The 23,173-nt window shown below is 43.6% G+C and overlaps 1 long non-coding RNA gene across 3 annotated transcripts in view; it reads left to right on the top strand.

The window, feature by feature from the left end:
• The window catches only part of LOC309687367, an 85,838-nt gene that overhangs the window by 48,309 nt on the left and 14,356 nt on the right, over nucleotides 1-23,173 (top strand). The window lies entirely within an intron of this gene.

The raw sequence follows: 23,173 nt of genomic DNA, 5'->3' as shown, positions 1-23,173 counted from the left end.
GTTCCTAATGCTCAAGCTGTGCGCTGTTTCACCATCGTGGCCGCACAATGCTCACACAATGCAAAAAAGGACGGAGAGACAGGCTGATGGAGTTGACTAGAGTGAAAAGAAAAGCACACTCACACACTCCACTGCCTCAATTACCAAGCAGAAAAGAACAGAAATGATTATTGAATTCCAAGACAATTGCAACTGAGGCAAACAGCAATAAGTGATGGGCATGTTGTGCAAATTGATTATGGAGGAGAAATGGGCATGAAATTGAAAAACAACAGTAATCAGAGAACATTAAAAGGGGGCCTGTTTAAAAGGGAGAGAGGGGAGAGCAACAGTGGAGATACTCAAGGGGCAGCAGGGGAGGCGACCCGCCGCTATTGACAAGGTGATTGGCAGGTAATGATAGGCTCCTGCACCTGATGCCTCAGGGTGAGTGGCCAGGAACAGGAGCAGCTCAGGTGACACAGTGAAGTGGTGGAAATTCCATCCATGACATAAGCCATTCACATACTGACCACACATGACGGGTCGCAAATGTTCACACACTCCAGCGTCCTCATGCATGCACGCACACACCCCGTCCCACACACTCCACATGCTGACAAGCAGGCTTTGTTCTGCTGAGGTGATAGTAGACTGACTGTTGAACTGTAACTCTTATAATAATCAAATAATCTTAGGAATATATGTGTGAGGAGGTTTTTAGTTTTATTTAAAACTAAAAATTAGATTATTATTTAATGCAATATAACAAACTGAATTCATATTTATATACTAAAATTAGACCCGACACGCTGGACTTCAGTCAGAAAGTCAGAAATGAATCAAGCATAACATTCAACCACTAAAGCCCATTTTTCTGTTCAGGAATGCAAGTAAATACCCGTAAGTTGGCATCTTAATCAAAAAATAATTATGTGCTTTAATATTTTTCTGCTTTTTTGTAAAACACAAAATGTGAAAATTCATGAATAACAAAGATAATTATATTTTAGCATAAAAAATATCATTTTGATTTTAAGAGCTTGCATATTAACCATTACAGAAACCTAAAACAGTGATTTTGTTAATTATAAATTTGTTAAGGACTGTATTTATAATATGAGCAGCTGAAAAAAATGGAATATAAAGTTATAAAATATAAATATATATTTTAACTCAAACGTACAGTTTTAAATTTAATGTTGCTGAAACAACAAAGTAATAAAAAAAATAAATCTATCTGATCGAGAAATCACTCATCTTTGGAAAAGAGAGTTTATTACAGAGAAATGTCTCATTCCAAAATAAAAGCTATACTATACGCTTCTTCTGGGCTATATTCTCAGCAGCATATTAAACATATCAGGTCCCCATAAGGAGAATCATGTGCTAACGGCTGTCTAAATGACTCGGGTAAAGTTTGTAGCATGCGTGCTTGTTGTTTTTGTCAGCTTCCACTTGTCTTTGCACTAGGATGATGTCGGCGTAAATGTGCAGTCATATTCATTTTGTTCCCACTAGTGCTGTCAGCATTAATCTGAAATGACGTTAACCCCACAACACGGCAAATCTCCGTTAACGAGTTACCGCGGATCGCCCCGTGCGTGGGGCTGGACAGCGTCAACACGTTAACGAGCTAACTGCGCTAACACACTAGTTCCCACCCATGTAACTGAGCATTGCGTGGCACATCCGACATACTGTTTTACTTTTGTCCATGACGCGCTTACCTTCAGGGTCATACTCACATGAAAACCAAAATAGTTCCAAAGGCCAGATCTGAATGAGGGTGGGAGAGGTTCAATTTGCCATGTTGCAAGGAGCTTAACTTCTGTCGTGCTAGCTTGCGCAGTGGATCTGCGCTCGACAGTGCAGCCTAGGCGGAGTAGTCGAACGCAGATCCACTGAGCTCTCAACACAGACAGCATCGTCAGAAGAAAAGTTGATAAAATAAATTAAACATTTTGTATTGTTCGATACATATGCGTACTGAACCGCACTGTATCGAACGGTTCAATATTGATACGAGTATCGTTGCACCCCTAAGAATTAGCTCAGTTACACATTTGAATTGTGTTGCAAACACAAAGAAGTTAGTGTTTGAGAACAGATGTGACGTCTTTTGTTACTTCTCCTCGAGCGTGTCTTTTTTGCTCTGCCAGTTTGCGCTGTAATAGGATAGGAGTTATGAGCAAATGGATATAAGCATCTATCAGAACCTGATATGAGCAGCATGTGGAAGCAAACATGAAGGCCTGTTGCGTGAACACGGCTTCGGTACACATTTGAAAACACATGGGAAGGATTCCCTGACAGACTGCACCAAGACATAACACACATTTGCCAATGTAGATAGCAAATCAGACGCAGTCTGGAAACTTTTTGACTTAAGAAAATCTTACAGTTCTACACAGACGGCACCTCGCTCGCCTCTCCCCACCTGTTTAGCAGTCTGTGAGTGCTGTTGGACTTACTTCAACATGCTACTAAATGCACTATGAAGCACATGTCTATCGGTGCTTCAAGAGCCAAGGATGGCTACAAGCTAGCAAACACCCCTCTGGAGGATATCGCCATATCCTCACATCTCCCTCCCTCCAAACACCCAAACAACATCCTTCAAAACATCTCTTCATCTTTATCCTTCCCTTCTTCCCTTTCCTTTCCCGTCGCCTCGTACTTCACTCAGTGATGCAAATGAAAAACAGTTCTAGGCCCGTTGCCGGTTCTAACGTTACACTGAAGTTCTTTCAACCTCCCCTGCCGGCATTTTGTTCCAGGCTAGCAAGGCAACTCAGCAGGACAACTTTTCTTACTAATGCTCAGTAGTTAGCTCATGCTGAGGGTTTAGGGAAAACTAATTTGCGTTTCGCTATGTGCAGCGGGCCTTTGCGCTCGCGAGCAGTTCAAACAGAGGTCGAAATGCAAAGATAAACAAGAATCTACAGAGAGAGACTGATTTTGATTCGGCATCTATTTGCACAGATGCACAAAAATCCTAATTTGGCCCCTTGTATCAGCATCAGAGAACAATAACAAAGAACAGGCAATCATTCTCTAGGCTGTACATATGAAATCAGGCGCCTGTGTCTCGTTATTACTCAAATATCCCACAGCATATGTTCACAAGAGGGCACCCCCAGTGAACAAACATAAGAACTTTAAAGGTTAACAGGAGTTTTTTTCAAACAGGCCAGCGCATACACACACCCTCCAAGTGTCCTGAATCAGTCATATAAATGAGTATGTAAGATATTTGGCACACAGTTTAAGGTACACATATGAGCACTGGATTGCAAGCTGTTATTTGGACTCTTCTTTTAAAAAGAGGGTCATTGGAGATGACAGCTGGGGTGTATAAAGAGTCCATAAGGAAATGAAGAGCTGGGAGGAGGGACTTCTCCTTGATAGGTGATTGTTAGGCAAACATACCTGCTGTAAAAGCAGTCATAAATCATGACTGCAGGGGGACACCTTGGCAGCACGCTGTACACACTATACCACCACAATGGGACTCACCTGAGCTAAAGCATAAGGTGACGGGGACAAGTGCGAAGGGAGTGACAGGAAGGGTGAGTTAGAAAGAGAGAATAAAGAGATAAAAGGAAGAGGAGGACAGACAGAAACATGAAGAAGTTTATGAGGAGTCTTAGAGGGCATAGGAGAAAAAAAAGACGAGCGCTAGTTTGGCTGAGGAATGTGTCAGCAACAGGGTGAGAGAGAATTAAAGGAGTGAGAGGACAGGGGGTGATTGATGAAAACCCTCAGTTACAGGCCCTTGGAGGAGGGCGGGACACCTCACTTCATCACAATCACACACACGCACGCACACGTCTTTGTCGATGCTGAACTCCTGACAACATCCTTGACGCTCTTTGATCCCACACACCTTCAAAATCCGTCATCAGTCAGCCAGAGACATCCGCGCTCATACATTTCTATTCAGTGACTGACCCCGGTGTAACCCCTCAATAGCCTCCTTGTCAAAACACTGAGGCATCATCAACGCCTTTTTGCTTACTGCTAAGGCTGTATGCTTCTAAGCAGCACATCAGGGCTGCCGTCTGAAAGTCGATGCTTGGAAACATCAATGGAAACAAAATGAGCATTTGCTTATCCACATAGCTACAAGTGCTGTGGCTGTGGTTTACTGATGAGGGCCTGAAATTTGAGGTGGAGTCATACTCTTGAGCCTTTTCCTCCAAGGACCTGGTGTTCCTTGATGCTGGAATTTTGCGAAGTAGCTGCAGCCACTGTTGTGCAATCTGACATTGATTAGTTACTGTAATCAAACCTAGAGTGTCTAAATATGCGTGAGCTTTAGTATAACTGTTGTCCAGATGTTGTGCGCTGTATATGCTGCCCATAAGAAATGAAATAAAGGTGTGGTTAACGCAGCAAAACTGGCTGCCACTCATCTCTGATTTGAACTATAAAGGTTACCAACGCACATGTGTTTCTCTTCAAATCACCCTCCGTATGCCAAAATTTTTAGTTCAACATGTTTATGACATCAACAAGCGAAACTATGATCTATGCCCTCTATGGAGTAGTGTAAATGGTTGCAACCCACCAGTTTCATGTACTTTGCAATCCTTGTTGTTAAATAGTTTAAGTTGATTTTTTTAAGTTATAAAACTGTCACCAGAGGTTCAAGGTTATCAAGCACTTGTCAAGGTTACACGGCAGCACTTTAGAGTGTAGTGCTCCGATGACAAGCTGTTGCACTTCCACAGTTTGACAGCCAGACTTTTTCAGAATTAGGTTTGTGCAATAAGATACTTGAATATCTGAGAGTGCAATACATGGTGAGTGCAGGAAAGCTAGAGCTCCTTAAGATTTAAATGAATAATACAATAGTTGGCCTGAGCGAACCAGTGTATTCTTGTTTGTCTGACAACCGTCACATATGTCTGTAAAAATATACAAGCTATCTGAACTTACCTGATGACTCTACCCAACCATACAGATCTTTAATTCTACGAGTGGTCCATATGCTTCAATTGAATTGCCATCCACCCATCCATTTTCTTGACGGGGACTAGAAAGAGAGAGCATATTTCTCCCATACTGACTCCCTGTTGAATCCCATCCCCAGCGCTTCATTCTCAGACTGCAGGCTTACTTGTGGTTCCCAGGAGAGAGAGCCTTCAGTTTTCAGGCTCCTCTTCAATGGAACCAGCTCCATGTTAGGATTTGTGTCTTAAAACCTTTCTCATTAGTAAAGCATATAGTTATGCCTGGATCAGGTTACCTGGGTTCCCATGATCCACTGAGTGATTGTTCTTCACCTTTTTCACCCATTAGAGTGTTTATATACCACTCTGCATTAAACCGTTAGGTATTAGCTCCCATCACCCCCAACAGGTCACGGCAGATAGCTGCCCCTCCCTGAGCCTGGTTCTGCTGGAAGTTTTTTCCTGGTAAAAGGCAGTTTTTTGTTTCCACTGTCACCAAGTGCTTATTCATAGGGCGTCATGTGATTGTCGTGGTTTTCTCTGTAACTCTGTAAAGTTTATCCCAGCTGTCACTGTATATGAGGTGGCGTACACCCTGGATTGGTCGTCATTCTGTCGAAGGGTTAACACAGTAGGAAGACAGCCATTCACACCTGAATCTAATTTAGAATAATCAGTTAAACTAACAAGGAGTTTAACTGTTAGTTTAACTGATTATGCGGTGAGGTGACGGTGCTAACTATCACCTTACTACCTTGAGTAACCTCTGATATTAAAACGTACTTTCCAGAACCAACAACTGGTTCGTCAAAACTGCCATATTTCCGCAAATGCAGCTTGTAAGTACTGACTGCAGGTAATTATGCCACATTTCTCAATTCAGTCGATCAGCTAAAGCTGTTCATCAAACATAGTCAAGTTTCTGTCACTGTCTAGCCACCTGATTGCTTTTATCATCACCTTATCCAGCAGCCAGTCCCCAAGTTCCATCTAGGTTTGCTCAACAACCATCATTATCTAAATTCATCACTGATTTCCTTCACTTGTGGTAAAGAGGTGCAGAGGTTATTGACAGTGTTTCTCTAAGCTAAGCTTAGAACAGCAGAATAAACATGATTATACTTGTAATCTTACTAATCTATGAATGTATTTTCAGGAAATTTGTACAAACATTAACGGCCCCACCTCCTGACAGTTTACTTTGTGTGAAAAATTAATTCACGATGAACTTTCATGATCCCTTAATTGTTCATACATAACCATGTTCGGTGCATAATTTTGCTTTGTCCAGTACTTTTCTTAATGAATAAAAATCTTCAAAACAAAAGACTTTGTCTCAGCTGCACTTAGTGTTTCTGTTCAAATTCAAAAACATTTTGTCTTTTTGTTTAGCTCACTCAAAGCCACAGTTACATAGTCACATAGGGGTTTCACAATAACATTTACCATATGATGCATTAGAGGTTCAGGGTATCACAGGGCTTTTTGGGTTCAGTATATTGTCTCAGGGCACTTTTGCATGGAGTGCGGATGAGCTGTGGATGGAAACAATGGAATGTCTGAACAGCGGATGATCAACTGTACCTCCTGAACTGTATATCTTGCCTGAACAGAGTTTCAATACCTCATAAAATCAGGGGCACATTCAACAGTCGGCACATACACACACTTTTCATTTCGATCCAGTACAGTGACATGGAGCATTCTTGCTGTTGCTATGTTTGTATCAGTGTTTACCCTCTAATTCAGATATTTCCAAAGGGCACCTGGAGGCAGTTTTTAATTGTTTGGCTGCCTGACACAATTTAAGCACAATGCACCGAGTTTATCTCTGTGTGCTATTTTAAAAATTCAGAATGTCCCACAGCAAAATTGGCAAGGAGTAGAAAGACGGATTTGTCACAGGTGATAAATTTATAACCCTGTTTGCCACACACACACACACATGCACACACACACCTGCACACACACCTGGAGCTGGCTGCCCAGTCTAATGCATGATCAAACAGCATTAGACATCCTCATCTTTTAAATTTCATGTAGCCTGCCTGCAGGTGGACGAATCCAGAGGGGAAATGCACTACCTCTGTTTGGTGGTAATACTGATGTTGGCAGACAGAAATAATATAACATAAAAATCAGCCTGAAACATAAATCGAGATGGTTTGAGTTTCAGGCTGAGAACACCAGGTTTCCTCTGTCTCTCTTTCTCTTTCTGCCTTAATTGCATTACAGAGACACCCTTATACAGGTGTACTGCAAGTGTGGAAAATGCACTTGCAATGGTGACTTGTAGACTGATTTGCCTGTTAGACATGGACAATGCCACAATGTATTGATGCTAAGGCACACACTCACTGTTTGCCGAAGCTCCACATCAAACGGCGTCTGCAGACAGGTAATGTGTGTGCAAGAAAACAAAAAAAAGCTCTAAAAAGGAGCACGAAGGAGAGAAAGCATCGGAGGTAAACAGTATGTGGGCTTTGATGTCGTTTGATGTCTGATGCATATAGCGCCATTCTCTTTATTAGAGTAGAGAGGGACGAAGGCAGAGATAGGGAGGGAGATGAAGAGACAGACAACATGAAAGCATCATTAGACAGCGGTGGATTTAACCTCTCACAAAAGGCATATCCACAAAACTCGAACCAATCCCTGCAGACGTGAATGCCACACACTATGGTACATTTGCTAATGGAAAAGATGCCTCAGTGCACTATGTGCATACTGTCTCCTACTGTCACCCTGAAACATCGGCAATACTCGTGGAGGATTTGGGGAATGTGCTCAAATGTAACTGTCACAGCAAGGTAACAAATTACTTTGCGGGTGTGTCTGGAAAGCTGCTGGAAAACAATATTGAATATTTTCTTAACCTTCACCTAGGAATCAGTCACAAACCATCTGTTGAAGCTGGGACCTCCCCCTTTTCACACACACTTCACACATCCTTCCCCTCCTCCATGCACACAAACACAGTGACCCAATCCCTCTGTCAATCCATCTGTTAACAGAGCCAGTTGACCTCCACCTGACTGTTGATCCATACACAAGCTTGGAGATTCTCAAGCAAGCGACTTTCGCCCCCTGTCTCCCTCGAACATGCACAAATGCTCACATACAGTACATGTAGGATTACGGGCGGGGGTGTTAGTGATGAAGAACATTCCTGACCTCTCTTATAAAATAAGGGACTTTGTGGCCAGAGCGTAATCCATGACTTCTACTTGGGCTCTCTGGGCTTTAAGCTGCTAAGGTTTTGGCTAAACTGGCCGTATTGTATGGTTGTGGGAATCTGGTGGTATTACTGGTAATCCAAGTGCCATACTGATTCTGAAACAAGGGCCAAGGACATAATTAGAGCAGGGAAGTGTGGGCATACTGTGCAGACACACACACATCCACACAAAGAGGGCTCACATATCCTGACAATGAGCATATGAACATTATAGATATATCGGGCAAAGTAAAATAACAGCTCTACACTGCTTTAGCTATTATAGGAAACTGTTACATTAGTCAGGATAATACAGTGTTTCTACACATGCATATAGGCACAAACTGACCTCTTTTGTTGGTTACAGCTGCAATACCAGGGTCTGCAAAGCTTTGTGTAATGACTAGAACATATGCCAGCAGCTTTAGTCAAATCCAGAAAAATGTCAGACCTGAAAAGTCCTGATACTAACTATCACCAATTAAGTCTGAATTTTATATCTGCGATTTAATTGAAAGACCACTTTTTGGATTAAAGCAGTTCGAGTATAGCTTTGTGACTCTGCGTTAATGTCTGAAAAAACGCCCTGAAAATGCAGACACAGCCTGTAATTGACTGGTAAATATTTCAAAGCGCACAAATGGAACAAATAAATTAGCACTAAGAAGTCAGTTGCGACTCAGTTTCATAATAAGATATTTAGTGGCGAAGATTCAAATCACTTTGGTCATAATTTGCTTCCACGTGGATGCTTATTATCTGTGGAGCAGCACTACACTTCTGCACACACACACACACACGCACCTCTTGACAGCCCCCCTGAGGCCAGCAAACTTTTCTCCTCCTCCTTATCAGCAGCAGATTATCAGTGCCTACTGTATTGTTGCGAATGGGCAACCCATTCCGGGCCTAATAGGCTGCCTAAGTGATTCTGTCTTTGTCCTTTTGTGTCCTTGCCTTTCAATCAACCCCCGCTGATTGCAATCTAGCCAACCAGGTGAGTGGATTCGTCAGGAGAGTGACAATTGAATGCCGAGATGGGGCAGATCCTTTATCTCAGTGGGACTTCCTGGATTAATTGAGACAGGTTAAGTGGAACAGGAGAGTGAAACATTATGGGGAGCTGACAACTGCAGAGTTAGAGGATGGTGCTGATACAGGAAAGGGTATGAAGGGGGAATGAGATGTTTCAGCAGTTCTCAAATGGGGTCCTTGAAAGGCTTCTAGGACGAGAAAAAGTTTGCTTACATTATGTATTCCATTTAAATTCAATGCTATAATGTTTTGTGTGGCACAGATAATATAATTGTTTGCATAAATGCCCGCTGATATCATATTTCCATGCAAAACTCTCACTGTCTGATGCAGCTGGGCTCTGGAGTTGTTAAGACAAGTAAAATAAAAACAAAAACACAGCTGCTCGAGGTCTTCATGGATCGAAAAAGGTTTCAAAATCGACGATTAGACTGTTTGCCTAAAGGGACCTAATCTCAGCCAACCTTATCTAAATATAATTAACCTTAAAATGCAGCTCGACCTGCACAGACCAGCAGCGTGATGATGCATAGCGATGAGTTAACAACCAAAAGAACTGGTGTATAACTGCAAAAATGCTAAAGGTGAATGTAAAGGCATGCTGTATGTTAAGAGGAGAATTATCAGTGCTACTTTGTGCTCGGATGTACTTGGGTTTTTAATTAATTGGCATGTAGACTAGAGATGTGTGCCACTAAATGGAGGCCCTGCAATATCTGATGCCAGTATCCCAAAGGCACCTGGTACTGGATCAGGTCTTATCGGTTCCTCAGAGCTGAGTACCTGTGGATGCTTTTCACTTTGCACCAGGGTGCTGTACAAGATGTGATCATAGTGTTCCACATATCAGCACATAAAAATTTAAACCATACCCAACTTAAATGTTACTGCTCTCCTCTCCAGCAGTGATTCAGGCTTGGCAGTCTTTTTTGAAAAACTTTCTGGAAGTCCCAGTCTGAAAGCTTTTGCATCTCCTGAGTGGTGACCATAAACATCAAGTCATGTTGTTGCAATGTCTGTGTGGATTCCCTCTGGTACTCTGGGTTCCTCCCACTTTTAGTTACTTGGGTTAAGTTAACTGGTGATTCTAAACTGCCCATAGGTGTGAACGCGAGTGTGAATGGTGACCCTGAATTGGGTAAGCAGAGGAAAATGGATGGATTCATGAATAGTCAGGCATTTCCAATGACTCCTGGACAACAGTTTAGCTCTATAGTACACAGGAGTAGGTTGTATCAGGCTTTCGATACTACAGAGTATAAATAAATTAGGACATAACCTACCTGACATGCTTTAAATTATCAGCTAATATTAACGAGCTTAGTTATCAGGCAATGTGGAGTTGAGTATTTAGGTGTACAGGTTGGTCTCAAGAGGCCACCCCAGGAGCTGCACTTTTAGTGCAGCCCCAGGGGTTGCAGCTTGTACACACAACACTTATGTGCAGGTTACTTTGATGTGTTGTGTTTTTTCAATGTTTTGATGAAAAAGATAAAACATAGATATTATTACCAGACTTTTCCTTTAAATGCAGGTTACTAGAATTCAGTCACTGTTAGAAATGCTTTGAAGGGAGGGCCTATTTGCAGATTTGTCACTTTAAAATGTCAGATGCTTGTCACATGATGTGTGTTTGTGTGTGTGCATGTGTGAGCAATTGGTTGTACCTAGAGAGTCAGGCGAGAAAGCAGCAGAGGGTAGTGTGTTCTGAAATGGCGTGCAGAGAAAACATTTCTAAACCCTATGTGGCCTGTTTGCCCCGAGGCTCAGCATGGCCTGGCATTTACATACTGTTCAGCATGTACTCTGAGGCACAGTACCAGGTACAGAAATACACACCCAGTTTCAAGCATGCTACTGTAGGTACAGGCACGTCATACACATCTGCTGAAGCCCAAACAAGGTCTAAGCAGACACCAGAGGTTACCGACGGAATGACGACCCAGAGTGAATGGAGGAGAAAAGCGATTGTTCTGTGGTTTCCAGTGCTTCCCACTCTAAGTCTTGACTTAAGATGAATGGTATGTCACAGGCCACAAGTTTGCACATGCAATCTTGCCTTTGCAAATGTCTCACATAGATTCCCTCTGTGTCTCTTCATATTGCTCTTATCTTTATGTCAGCTCTCTCTGCTTGTGCTTTTCTTTTTGCCTCTTCCTCTTTCCTTCACGAGCTTCTTCCACCTTGTTCCCTGACGCCTCCTAAACCCTGTAAAATCTTTCATACGTCAACAACACATCTCCAGATGTCATGCAAAGTTAAATCATCTTCCCTCCGACACTGATGCAGTCTTTCCCCAGTGTTCCCTTAGCCCTAGTTAAATCCCCAGGCTTTTATGAGGCCTTTCTGCTTGGCCTGTCAACACTCTGTGCCCTATTGTGATCCACCTCAGCAGTTTAAAGACAAGACAGAAACCCTAAACCCTCTGCTTTTTTTTTTTTTGTCCATAGCCAAACCAGCTGTAGATCAATGCTGCATGCTTAGCTTATTGCCCCGGAAACACGGCTGCAGGCATACGATGTAATGCAGTGTGTTTATAGATGTGTGTGTCCTGCATGCCTTTGAGCCAGCCCCTACTGTGTGGCGCATGCTTTTGAAAGTAAACGTCACCCTTGACTCCCCTTAAATGATGTGTGACAGTCACGATTTCAGCATATTTCATTTTTCGGCAGACTGCTTGTCTCTGTCTCTCCTCCTTGACTCATCTCAAACTTCTGACCTCACACAAACAGAAATCATCGCTGACATCTGTTACACCGAGCCCATGACTTGTCGCTGGAAATTTTATGCAGTAAGGTTCAGGTACAAAAGGTTGTAGTGAAGAACGAAGTTATTTCTCACCATGAGTCTTAAAATGTTCCCTATTCTTTTATGCAGTGAATGACCACAGATGATAACTCTTTACTCAAGCAGGAAACAGTCATAAAAGGTCTAACACAGGCTTCTGACATTAAACAGCCACAGCACACAGTATAGAAACCTTATTATGAAGAAATTGTTTGTTTTACTTTCATAAAGTTTGACAGTGGGCACACCAAGTTTACAACTATTGATTGAAAATAGAGCAATGCTGTTATCACAGGAGATGTGCAGCAAAGAAGTGATTGAGAGTACAAACTGCTCGTGCAATTCTTGGCAGAACTTGTGGTATAAATATGGTTCTGTCTTTCCTTCCTTTTCTTTTTACATGCTATCAGTCCCAAGAACAGAAAGTCAGCAGGACATTGGCACAGAGATAATAGAAAGAAGCTCTAGGAGTTGTTAGTACTGAATATTGCAAACATGTCAGCTGTTAGATCATCAGCGGCATTAGTTCATCAGACACAACATTAAAATCCCTGCCACTGATTATTTTATTAGAGTGCAAGTCTCTTCTGGGAAATCTTAGTAAATGTCATTATTGTGCATGCTCCTTTGACATGTATCACCCACCTAAACATTGTTGCAGACCATGAACCTCTCCCCGCACCCCCAAAGGCACTTCCTATGAGCTGCAGCTTGTGCCCAAAGGATAATATGTCCACCATGCAGGAAAAACTGCTTGTAAAGAAAATGACAAACACAACAAAAATTCAGAGGCTTTATTACAGCCTTCAGACCCCCCAGATCCCAAATCAACTACCTGCAGCGTCTGAACTCACCAGCGTTGGGATCATTACTCAGAAAGAGTAATTTAGTACACATTACTTCTGACGTTACTTAATCACTTGCTGGAGGAAGAAATTTGTTTCACTACGCTTTACATTACTTTTAACTATGTGAAATGACCTGAAACACATTGTCTTATAATTAGCGGTTAACAACATAAACCTATAGGCTACAGTCCCGCACACTCACACAAATCCCCATTCTAATGAGGACACAATCTTTCTTCTACTGTTTAATTATGAAGTCGAAAACTCAAAACAAAGTTGAAAACCAGCACAAAGAAACTTTAAACAGAGTGATTCTAATTTAGAAACATTAACATTAACCAACCTTTTGGGGAGGTAGAAATCCTCCCCAAAAGGTTGATTCTGTTCATCTGGAAGTAATGTTTTCAGTGGGAGAAACTTTTTGTCACTCATCCAAGTGACTTCTTCAGTCACAGCTAACTGCAGGTTTCCACAGCCTCACAGACAGAACCTTTGCATAATGACTGAAAGTAGCACTACTGACTAACACTGGGCTGTGATCAGTTCTTTGATCATTAAGTAGATGGTAAAAATCCCGTTTCCTGTTAAAGTTCAGGGTGTGGCTGTTGGCATTCACTCAACTTTAACATCACTCTGGGTTCTTGGTTTGCTTTGTATTAGCATGCTGTCTGTGCAGGTGCTTGCAATGAGCTGAAGTTCTGTTAGTATTGTAATGCAGTTGTTTCTGTTCAGGATGATTTCCACTTTACCATCACACTTTTATTCTTTTGTGTAATAAAACTAAAAGCAAAGTAGCATATTTGCTTGAATTTCTACCAGCAGAAAAAATAATATTTACAAAAATCTTAAATGTCAAGGTAACGTTTCACGCCCTTGCAAAGAAGATGTTGGCCTTATTAGAGGATTAGAACTGATCAATAACACATTAAGAGTTTATGAACTGTTATCGTCACCAAGAAACCACTTCTGCACAGTCTGTGCTGTCTGTGATACACACAGCTCTACAAATTGGCAACAGAGCCTGGTTCAAATCATTTCATAAAATCGTGGCAGGCGGACAAAGCAGCTTAGCATAACACCTTATTCATGGGGAGAACAATAGAACAAAATGTGCTTACACCGCGCCAGATTAACAGCGGGAGAGACAAAGGTAACGGAGCAGGCGGACTGGTCGACGCCAGCTCCAGCGCACCTGGTCCCCGCGACCTCTCACCTCAGCTCCAGACATCACAGCCAAAGCCGGGGAAACAGGAAGTGCAGAAGTTACGACTGGCAGGAGGAGGAAGACGATCAGAAGGAGCTGAAGTGACTGCACGCTGGGAAGGTGGGGGTTTCATTGGAGCAGGAAAAAAAAGCATAAAGAAGAAAAATGGTGTGTAAACTACATCCACATGCTCACTCTGTATTTTGCTCTGTAATGTTTGTCAAATTTCTGCAAACCCTCACTGGGGAGGGGTGACGAGGAAATGAGTGCAGCAACACATGTAAACAAATTTCAGCGCATTTAAGATGGGTGAGAAATCCTCCCTGAGTGCTAAGCCAACATGTGCTGCAGCTAAAACAAACATACAACTCTAACGCAAACACACACACAGCAGCCCAGATTTATCACTGGTTAAGTCAATATAGAGGTAGATGACAGGAGCTGGGGAGGAAAGGTGGAAGAATGGAAGGCTAACAGGTGGAAGAAGTGTCCCTCCAGCTACTTTCAACACACAGAAATAGCCCTAGGTAAACAATGGCATCATGCCAACGCACGAACCTGAGCACGTGCACAAACGCACACACACAAACACTCACACACTTGAACAAAAGCCAGGACGCACGCAGACATGCACACACACCGAGAGCTCACTGTAAAGCTGTCATATGCTCAGCTCTGCCGCAGTGCTGAACCCAGCAGCCCTCTCTTCTTTGGGCCCATCTGTCATTCTCTCCCTCTCTCCTTCACTCTCCATTCTCCTTGTAATACCTCTTAACCTTTTCTCACGTTCTTCTTTGCTTTTCTCCGTCCTTTCCCTTTTCTCCGTCATCTTCTCTTTTCTCGCTCTCGTATCACTGAAGCAAGGATCCAAACCTCAGATGAAAGAGACGTTGGGGAGAGTGGGAGGAAGGAGGGAGCGATAGAGAGTCTCGGAGCTCGTGTCAAACACTGAGATTTAGAACTACTGTCGGAAAAAAGCCCAAAATCTGACACTCTCGACATCAGACGCACAGACGCTCTCATGCATATGCACTGGGAATACTCTTGTGTGGAAGGGGACTGACTGGGAACTAAGTGTGCTGTGGCTTATAGCACTATAATCCCGCTTTTGATTTCAGTCGTGGTGTTTTGTGCTGCATGTCATAAGCTGTCATTAAAGGGTGGCCAGCACAGCAAGGCTTCTTTTAGTGATATTTTTGATGATGAAACCTGATTTTCTGTATATCTTTGTCTCTGTCATGTTGGCTCGCTGCTTGGAAAAGCAGTATGACTCCTCTTGCATTTGCCATGAACTGCAGACTCAAAAGAACCATCACTAATGACTAATGGAAAGGTTGTAATGGACTGGGTATGACTCCATTCCATGTTTGTCTTGGATAATTGTAATTAAAACGAGAGGACATTCACATATCTTTGTCTTTAAAAGGTGCACAACACTGAAAAATGCCCATTTTCCTCTTTAATACATTTAATGTTTAAAAGCACAATAAAAACATTTTAGCGAGGACTGCTATAGTCAGCTTTACAGCTTCACATAACACAGCTAAGAGGACAGTGGGCATCAGTGACAACGGATATGTTTTTGTTTATCCAGGAACAGCAGAGGGGGAGGGGGAAGTGGGTTGCAAAGTGAGTTGCACATGCGAGATACATGCAACACCAAATCTGATTACATCTTAATTTATAGCACATTAGAAACTATTAATTGTATTTTTATATAGTCACCAGATAATTTTACCAGATTGGGCCCACTTTTTGCCTTCAGAACTGGCTCGATTCAGTTTGGTCCTGGAAACATTCCTCAGAGATTTTGGTCCATAAATCCAACCAAGTTCAAGCTATGGACCAAATTAAATTAAAATGAAATTTTGTTGCATTTTATTTATATAGCACCATATCACACAAATCACAACAACTGTCGCCTCTGCTTTATATTGTAAGTTAAAGACGCTACAATAATACAAAGAAAACCCGAACAATCAGACAACCCCTTTTGAGCAAGCATTTGGCAGCAGTGTGAAGGAAAAACTCCCTTTTAAACCTAAAAAATGTGTTGCTTATATTTGAGAAAAATTTTAGGTAAAATGCAATGGAAACATATTATATCAATGGTTCATTTATTTAAGTAAAATAAACCATTTATTTAAATAAATTAATAATTAAGGAAAATATGCTGGGTATAAACTGAATGTGACAATTAAGTGAATTTCATCTGATCAGATTTCGATAAACTGAACATTTTACACTGTGTATATGTAACTGAATAAAATGGAAAACTTTCCATCCATCCATCCATCTTCATCCGCTTTATCCGAGGCCGGGTCGCGGGGGCAGCAGCCTAAGCAAAGAGGCCCAGACCTCCCTCTCCCCAGCCACCTCCTCCAGCTTATCCGGGGGAACACCAAGGCGTTCCCAGGCCAGCCGAGAGATATAATCTCTCCAGCATGTCCTGGGTCTGGCCCGGGGCCTCCTCCCGGTGGGACATGCCTGGAACACCTCACCCAGGAGGCGCCCAGGGGGCATCCTTGTCAGATGCCTGAACCACCTCAGCTGGCTCCTTTCGATGTGGAGCAGCAGCGGCTCTACTCTGAGCCCCTCTCGGATGGCCAAACTTCTCACCCTATCTCTAAGGGAGAGGCCAGCCACCCTTCGGAGGAACCTCATTTCTGCCGCTTGTATCCGCGATCTCGTTCTTTCGGTCACTACCCACAGTTCGTGGCCATAGGTGAGGGTAGGGACGTAGATCGACCGGTAAATTGAGAGCTTCGCTTTTACACTCAGCTCCCTCTTCACCACGACGGACCGGTGCAGCGTCTGCATTACTGCAGCTGCAGCCCCAATCCGTCTGTCGATCTCCGGCTCCCTTCTCCCATCACTTGCGAACAAGACCCCGAGATACTTGAACTCCTCCACTTGGGGCAGGAACTCATCCCTGACCCGGAGTGGGCACTCCACCCTTTTCCGGCTGAGAACCATGGCCTCAGATTTGGAGGTGCTGATCCTCATTCCCGCTGCTTCACACTCGGCTGCGAACCATTCCAGTGCGAGCTGGAGGCCCTCACCCGATGAAGCCAACAGAACCACATCATCCGCAAAAATCAGAGATGAGATTCTGAGGCCACCAAAGCGAAAGCCCTCCGCCACTTGGCTGCGCCTAGAAATCCTGTCCATAAAAATTACGAACAGAACCGGAGACAAAGGGCAGCCCTGGCGGAGCCCATCACCCACCGGGAACGAGTCCGACTTTTTTGCCAGCAATGCGAACCAAGCTCTTGCAACGGTTGTATAGGGATCGAATGGCCCGTAGCAATGGGCCAGACACCCCATACTCCCGCAACACCTCCCACAGGACACCCCGAGGGACACGGTCGAATGCCTTCTCCAAGTCCACAAAATACATGTAGACTGGTTGGGCAAACTCCCATGCACCCTCAAGTATCCTCGAGAGGATAAAGAGCTGGTCCAGTGTTCCGCGACCAGGACGAAAACCGCATTGTTCCTCCTGTATCCGAAGTTCGACTAGCGGACGAACTCTCCTTTCCAGCACCCTGGCATAGACTTTCCTAGGGAGGCTGAGGAGTGTGATCCTCCTGTAGTTGGAACACACCCTCCAGTCCCCCTTCTTAAAGATGGGGACCACCACCCCGGTCTGCCAGTCCACGGGTACTGCCCCTGATCTCCACGCAACATTGCAGAGGCGTGTCAACCAGGACAGCCCTACATCGTTCAGAGCTTTCAGGAACTCGGGGCGGACCTCATCAACACCAGGGGCTCTGCCACCAAGGAGTTGTTTAACTGCCTCAGTGACCTCGCCCCCGGAAATTGGCGGGTCATTCCCCTCATCCCCAGACTCTGCTTCCTCCTCGGAAGACGTGTCAGTGGGATTAAGGAGGTCGTCGAAGTATTCCTTCCACCACCTGACAATTTTCTCAGTCGACGTCAGCAGCGCTCCGCCAGCACTATACGCAGTGCAGGTAGAGCACCGCTTTCCCCTCCTGAGACGCCTGACGGTTTGCCAGAATCTCTTCGAGGCAGTCCGAAAGTCTTTTTCCATGGCCTCTCCGAACTCCTCCCACACCCGAGTTTTTGCTTCAGCCACTGCCCGTGCCTCATTCCGCTTGGCCTGTCGATACCTGTCGGCTGCCTTCGGAGTCCCACAGGCTAACCAAGCCCGATAGGACTCCTTCTTCAGCCTGGTGGCTCCCTTCACCTCTGGTGTCCACCATTTGGTTCGGGGATTACCACCACGTCAGGCACCAACCACCTTGCGGCCGCAGCTCAATGCAGCAGCTTCGGCAATGGAGACACTGAACATGGTCCATTTGGACTCAATGTCCCCAGTCTCCCTCGGAATGCTGTTGAAGCTCTGCCGGAGGTGTGCGTTGAAGATCTCGCGGACTGGGGCCTCTGCTAGACGTTCCCAGCACACCCTCACTACGCGTTTAGGTGCACCAGGTCTGTCCAGCATCACCAGGTGGTGATCAGTTGACAGCTCAGCCCCTCTCTTTACCCGAGTGTCCAGAACATATGGTCGTCTGGTGATACGATTACAAAATTGATCATCGACCTACGGCCTAGAGCGTCCTGGTGCCACGTGCACTTATGGACACTCTTATGTTCGAACAAGGTGTTCATTATGGCCAAACTGTGATTAGCACAGAAGTCCAATAACAAAGCACCGCTCGGGTTCAGATCAGGGAGGCCGTTCCTCCCAATCACGCCCCTCCAGGTCTCGCTGTCGTTACCCACGTGAGCATTGAAGTCTCCCAGCAGGACAACAGAGTCTCCAGGTGGAGCACCTTCCACTCTAAGAAGGCTGGGTACTCCGAACTGCCACTCGGTGCATAAGCGCAGATGACAGTCAGGACCCATTCCCCGACCCTAAGGCGCAGGGAACAAACCCTCTCGTCCACCGGGAAAAACCCCAACGTACCGGCAGCAAGCCGAGGGGATATTAGAATACCCACCCCAGCCCGCCGCCTCTCACCAGGGGCAACTACAGACTGAGTCCAGCCCCTCTCCAGGAGACTGGTTCCAGAGCCCAAGCCATGCGTAGAGGTGAGCCCGACTGTATCTAGCCGGTACCTCTCAACCTCACGCACTAACTCAGGCTCCTTCCCCATCAGAGAGGTGACATTCCATGTCCCTATTGCCAGTCTTGGCAGCCAGGAGGAGAAAACTTTCATATAATCAAATTACTTAAAGTCAGGATCTTGGGCATAAATACCCAAACAAGTTTCAAATACAGTGAGAAGGAAGATCAGTTCACAGTGAAACAAAAAACACATTACAGTCTCTTGATGTCAAAGCAAAGGAAATAAAGAAAGAAGGAAAAACTAGCAAACACAAAAGCCAGAATAACCTAATGTGGGCTTGGACTATAACTGTCTTTGTTAAATTATCCTTTTTTTTCTAATGAAAAAAAGTACTTCATACTGATTTTTTTAATGAGTGTGAAGTAATTTTATGAGAAAATTATGTTTAATTTGTCGTTAAAGGTTTTCCAGCTCACATGACCTTCCATTCTTGACTCACATCCAATCACAGCCATATTCCAGATCTTACTGTTTTAAAGTAATTAAAACGATATATTTGTAGTAATGTACTATGAAAGGAAATGAGATGACACCTGAAGAAGCGAGATTTACTTTTTAAGCCAATAAACATCTTAAATGGGCCCATTAATTTAATGGCACTGCTCATTTAGCGTTACTGCAGGTTAAAGGTGTACAACACTTTATTTGTTATTTCCCATTAATTCCCAGACCTCAATGACCCCTTTGCCTTGTGGTACCTTTAAAGTATGCAATGCCTAGTGCCAGCCCCTAATTTCAGGTCATGGCTTCCTCCAAACATTAGCTGTCAGTGATTTTTCCTTCATAGATGGTGTAATTTAAAGGAATTTAAGGTGCCTGAAGTAGATCCAGTTTTTAGGTGGCAAATCTAACAAAAAGGATAAATATTTGAAGGTAAATTGATTGACATGGACTATATGTGTCGAAGCATCTTGAGCTCTATGCCATTTGAAGTATTGACACTTACTCCAGTGCATCAGCTGCTGAAATCCTCATCTAAATACCCTACGTGTATGGCAATATTTCTTATAGATTGCATTATAAGACTGTGAAGCAGGTAATGATGTAATATTGCATCAGCTGCTGCTTTCAGCTATATAAATGCGCTCTGCAAGATTTGTTGGTAGTGATCCCACCTGATGAGCTTCGCATTTAAAAAAATTAATCCAAATAAAAGAGGACATATGATAGCATATACAAACAAAACAGCTGCATTAAAATTGTAAATTCTTTTTATTGAATAGATCTCTTTTCCATGTGCAGTATTTGAATTGGTTTTGACTTTCATTAATGTGCCATTCAACACAAACAGGTGGTTAGAAACGGTCAAACCTTTGGTGATACATTTTCGTTATTGCACTTTGATGTATGACTATGAGAAGTGAATTTTTATGGTGTTGGAAACCTTTCTCTAAAGCCTAAAGTCAAACGCTGTTGGGAATGTAAGCCCTTGAAGTGAGGAGCAAAACTAATCTTTCTCACCTTTCTACCCTACGAGGATGCTTTGCCCTTTTAAAGAGAGAAATATACAAACACACATACGCTTCACCTCCCTGCCAGCTACAGTATCCCAGATAAGCCATAAGGTACATGAGAGGGGGGAGTGACTGTCCATCTAGATAAAGTCTTGCTATTGATGACAAGAGGAAGTCCCAGTGACAGGTCGCTGACAGGAGGGTCAATAAAGGAAGGAAGAGGAGGAGGAAGTGGGGAGGACATTGTCAATCATTAGGGTTAATGACAGAGGTGCACACACTGACGCATACACACATTAACATACTTACATACTGACTGACTGGGGAAAAAAAGAAAGCTGCAGGAAAATCAGAGGTTGAGCGAGGTTTTCTGAGTGGCTGGACGAATGAAGAGTTATTGATCGCTAGAAGAAGGAGGGAATGGTGTGGTTAAACACAAGGTCGCATCGAAATAGGACCATGTTGGAAAGCTGCACGCTCTTCATCCTAGAAATATGTACAGTTTCTGTCTAAAATGAAGTAAACACACTTAAATTTAAATGTTCTGTGAATTCAGTATCATGACGTTTACAAAAAAGTTAAATAAAAAGACACTGTCTGCAAATACATGCACACTTACAATTTATTTTATTATTTGGAGATGCATTTTGACTCATTCTTATTGTTTCACATTTTCATTACACGGCTGTGCTGAAAATACAATATTGCGTTTTGCATATGTATATATTATGTCTTGTTTAGCTGCCCATCCATACATGGATTCATTTTCCTAACCCCTTATCAGGTGACAGCTGGGGGGGCTGGAGCCTGTCCCAGCTACCACAGGGTGAGAGGCGGGGTACACCCTGCTACTCTATCATAAGGCTAACACAGAGTGGCAGACAACCTTTCACACTGACATCCACACCTACAGCTAATTTACAATCTTCAATTAATCTAACATGCGTGTTTTTGGACTGTGGGAAGAAGCCAGAGAACCATTTCACAGCACCAACACAGGCACAGGGAGAACACAGCACACAGGCAAGCCTATCTAGCTATTTATCTGTTGCACCACAAGTTCCATGCTCAGCAAGCTTCGAAATAATGGCAGAAGATTGGTCCCAGCACTCCAATCTCTAGGATGAAAGTGTTAATAACTGCCTCATTGCACTTTCTTCTCACGCTAGGTTTAATGGACTCTAAGTAGAAAACCAGCACCATCTCGATGCAACCAACTTCTGTTACTTGCACACCTGTAGTGGATGTAACGTGCTTTCATTTTCCTCTTTGGTTTTAAATGAATACTTTGTTCAAATGTGAAACATTTTTGGATGAAGACTCGACTAATGTTCTTTGTAAGGGTCAAGCATGTGCGGTGGGTCACTCATTTGGGAATATCACTTCTTTGTCACCATCTTGTCATTTTGTATGAGCATGTGGACGAAGGGTAGACCTTTGAAAGTCTCATCTGACTGCAGTTGTAGCTTAGTTTAGGCACTTAAAAAACACATTGTGGTGTGGTGAAATAAAACAGCTAACAAGTTTCTTTTTAATTACACCTAACTCTGATAAAAGGAACCCCTACTCACTCATTATCAGTGTTGGGACTAACGCGTTATTAAGTAACGCGTTACAGTAACTACGTTATTATTGTGGTGACGAGCACGGTAACTAGTTATTATGCCAAAATCAGGAACGTGTTAGTCGTTACTGGGATTTAGATAGAGTCGTTACTTGTTACTTCGTGTGGTGGCTATCGCGGAGCTTCCACAGACTCAGTAACATTAGCAAGTGGTGGAAGCCAGCAGGTGGATGAGGGAAAGGGGAGGCAGGAGCAGGAGAGACCCGAGGCGGCCGCCGGTCCGAGTGTGAACTGAACTTCAGGTAAGAAGTTATGACCTGCAGTCTATCTGGGTAGAGTTGCCAACCGTCCCGTAAAAAACTGAATCGTCTCGTATTCAGAGAAAATATTACGCGTTTCGTATTGAGGTGAAAGGAACACAGTTTGTCCCGGACTTCAGCTACAATGAAAAAGACACAAAGCTGGAGCTGCACAGCTGCCTCTTCTTCTCTCATTCTCCCCCTCCCTCTCCTGTTGCTACTTTAATCATGAAACTGATCAATGATCAGCTGATCGGTTTTTCTCTCTTGTTTGTTTATCGCCCACTTTGCGCCAGAAAGAGGAAACCAGCGGATGTCGCGGTAAACAACAGCAGCACGTTTAAGCTTGATCAGCTGTTGTTAGAATTTATTTAATATTAATTTCTAGTATCAGCTGATGTTTGCTGGAGCCACAGCTGCAAAAAACCTGCTGGTCATGATGTCGGTTTGGATATGTGGTGAGAGGGAAACATGAAGATGAAACCAGGAGATGTCCTTACTGAATCATCAGAGCTGAACAGGTGATGGAGAAACAGGTTTAACTTTTAGGTGACATGAATGATTTGAAGGGAAGTTATGAACTGTTTCTGAGCAACAAATAACACAAGGATCCTTTTTATTGTAGCTGACCGCTGGTAACTGTGCAGGGGCGGGTCTAGCAAAGTTTTGCCAGGGGGCCAGGTAGGGCATTAACAGGGAAAGGGGGGCACAAAGAAATACTTTTCTTCCTTA

Source organism: Aulonocara stuartgranti (genome assembly GCF_965226115.1).
Source record: "Aulonocara stuartgranti genome assembly, chromosome: 14".
Lineage (NCBI taxonomy): Eukaryota > Metazoa > Chordata > Actinopteri > Cichliformes > Cichlidae > Aulonocara > Aulonocara stuartgranti.
The sequence above is the reverse complement of the archived record's forward strand: the minus strand, read 5'-3'. Positions and strand labels throughout refer to the sequence as shown.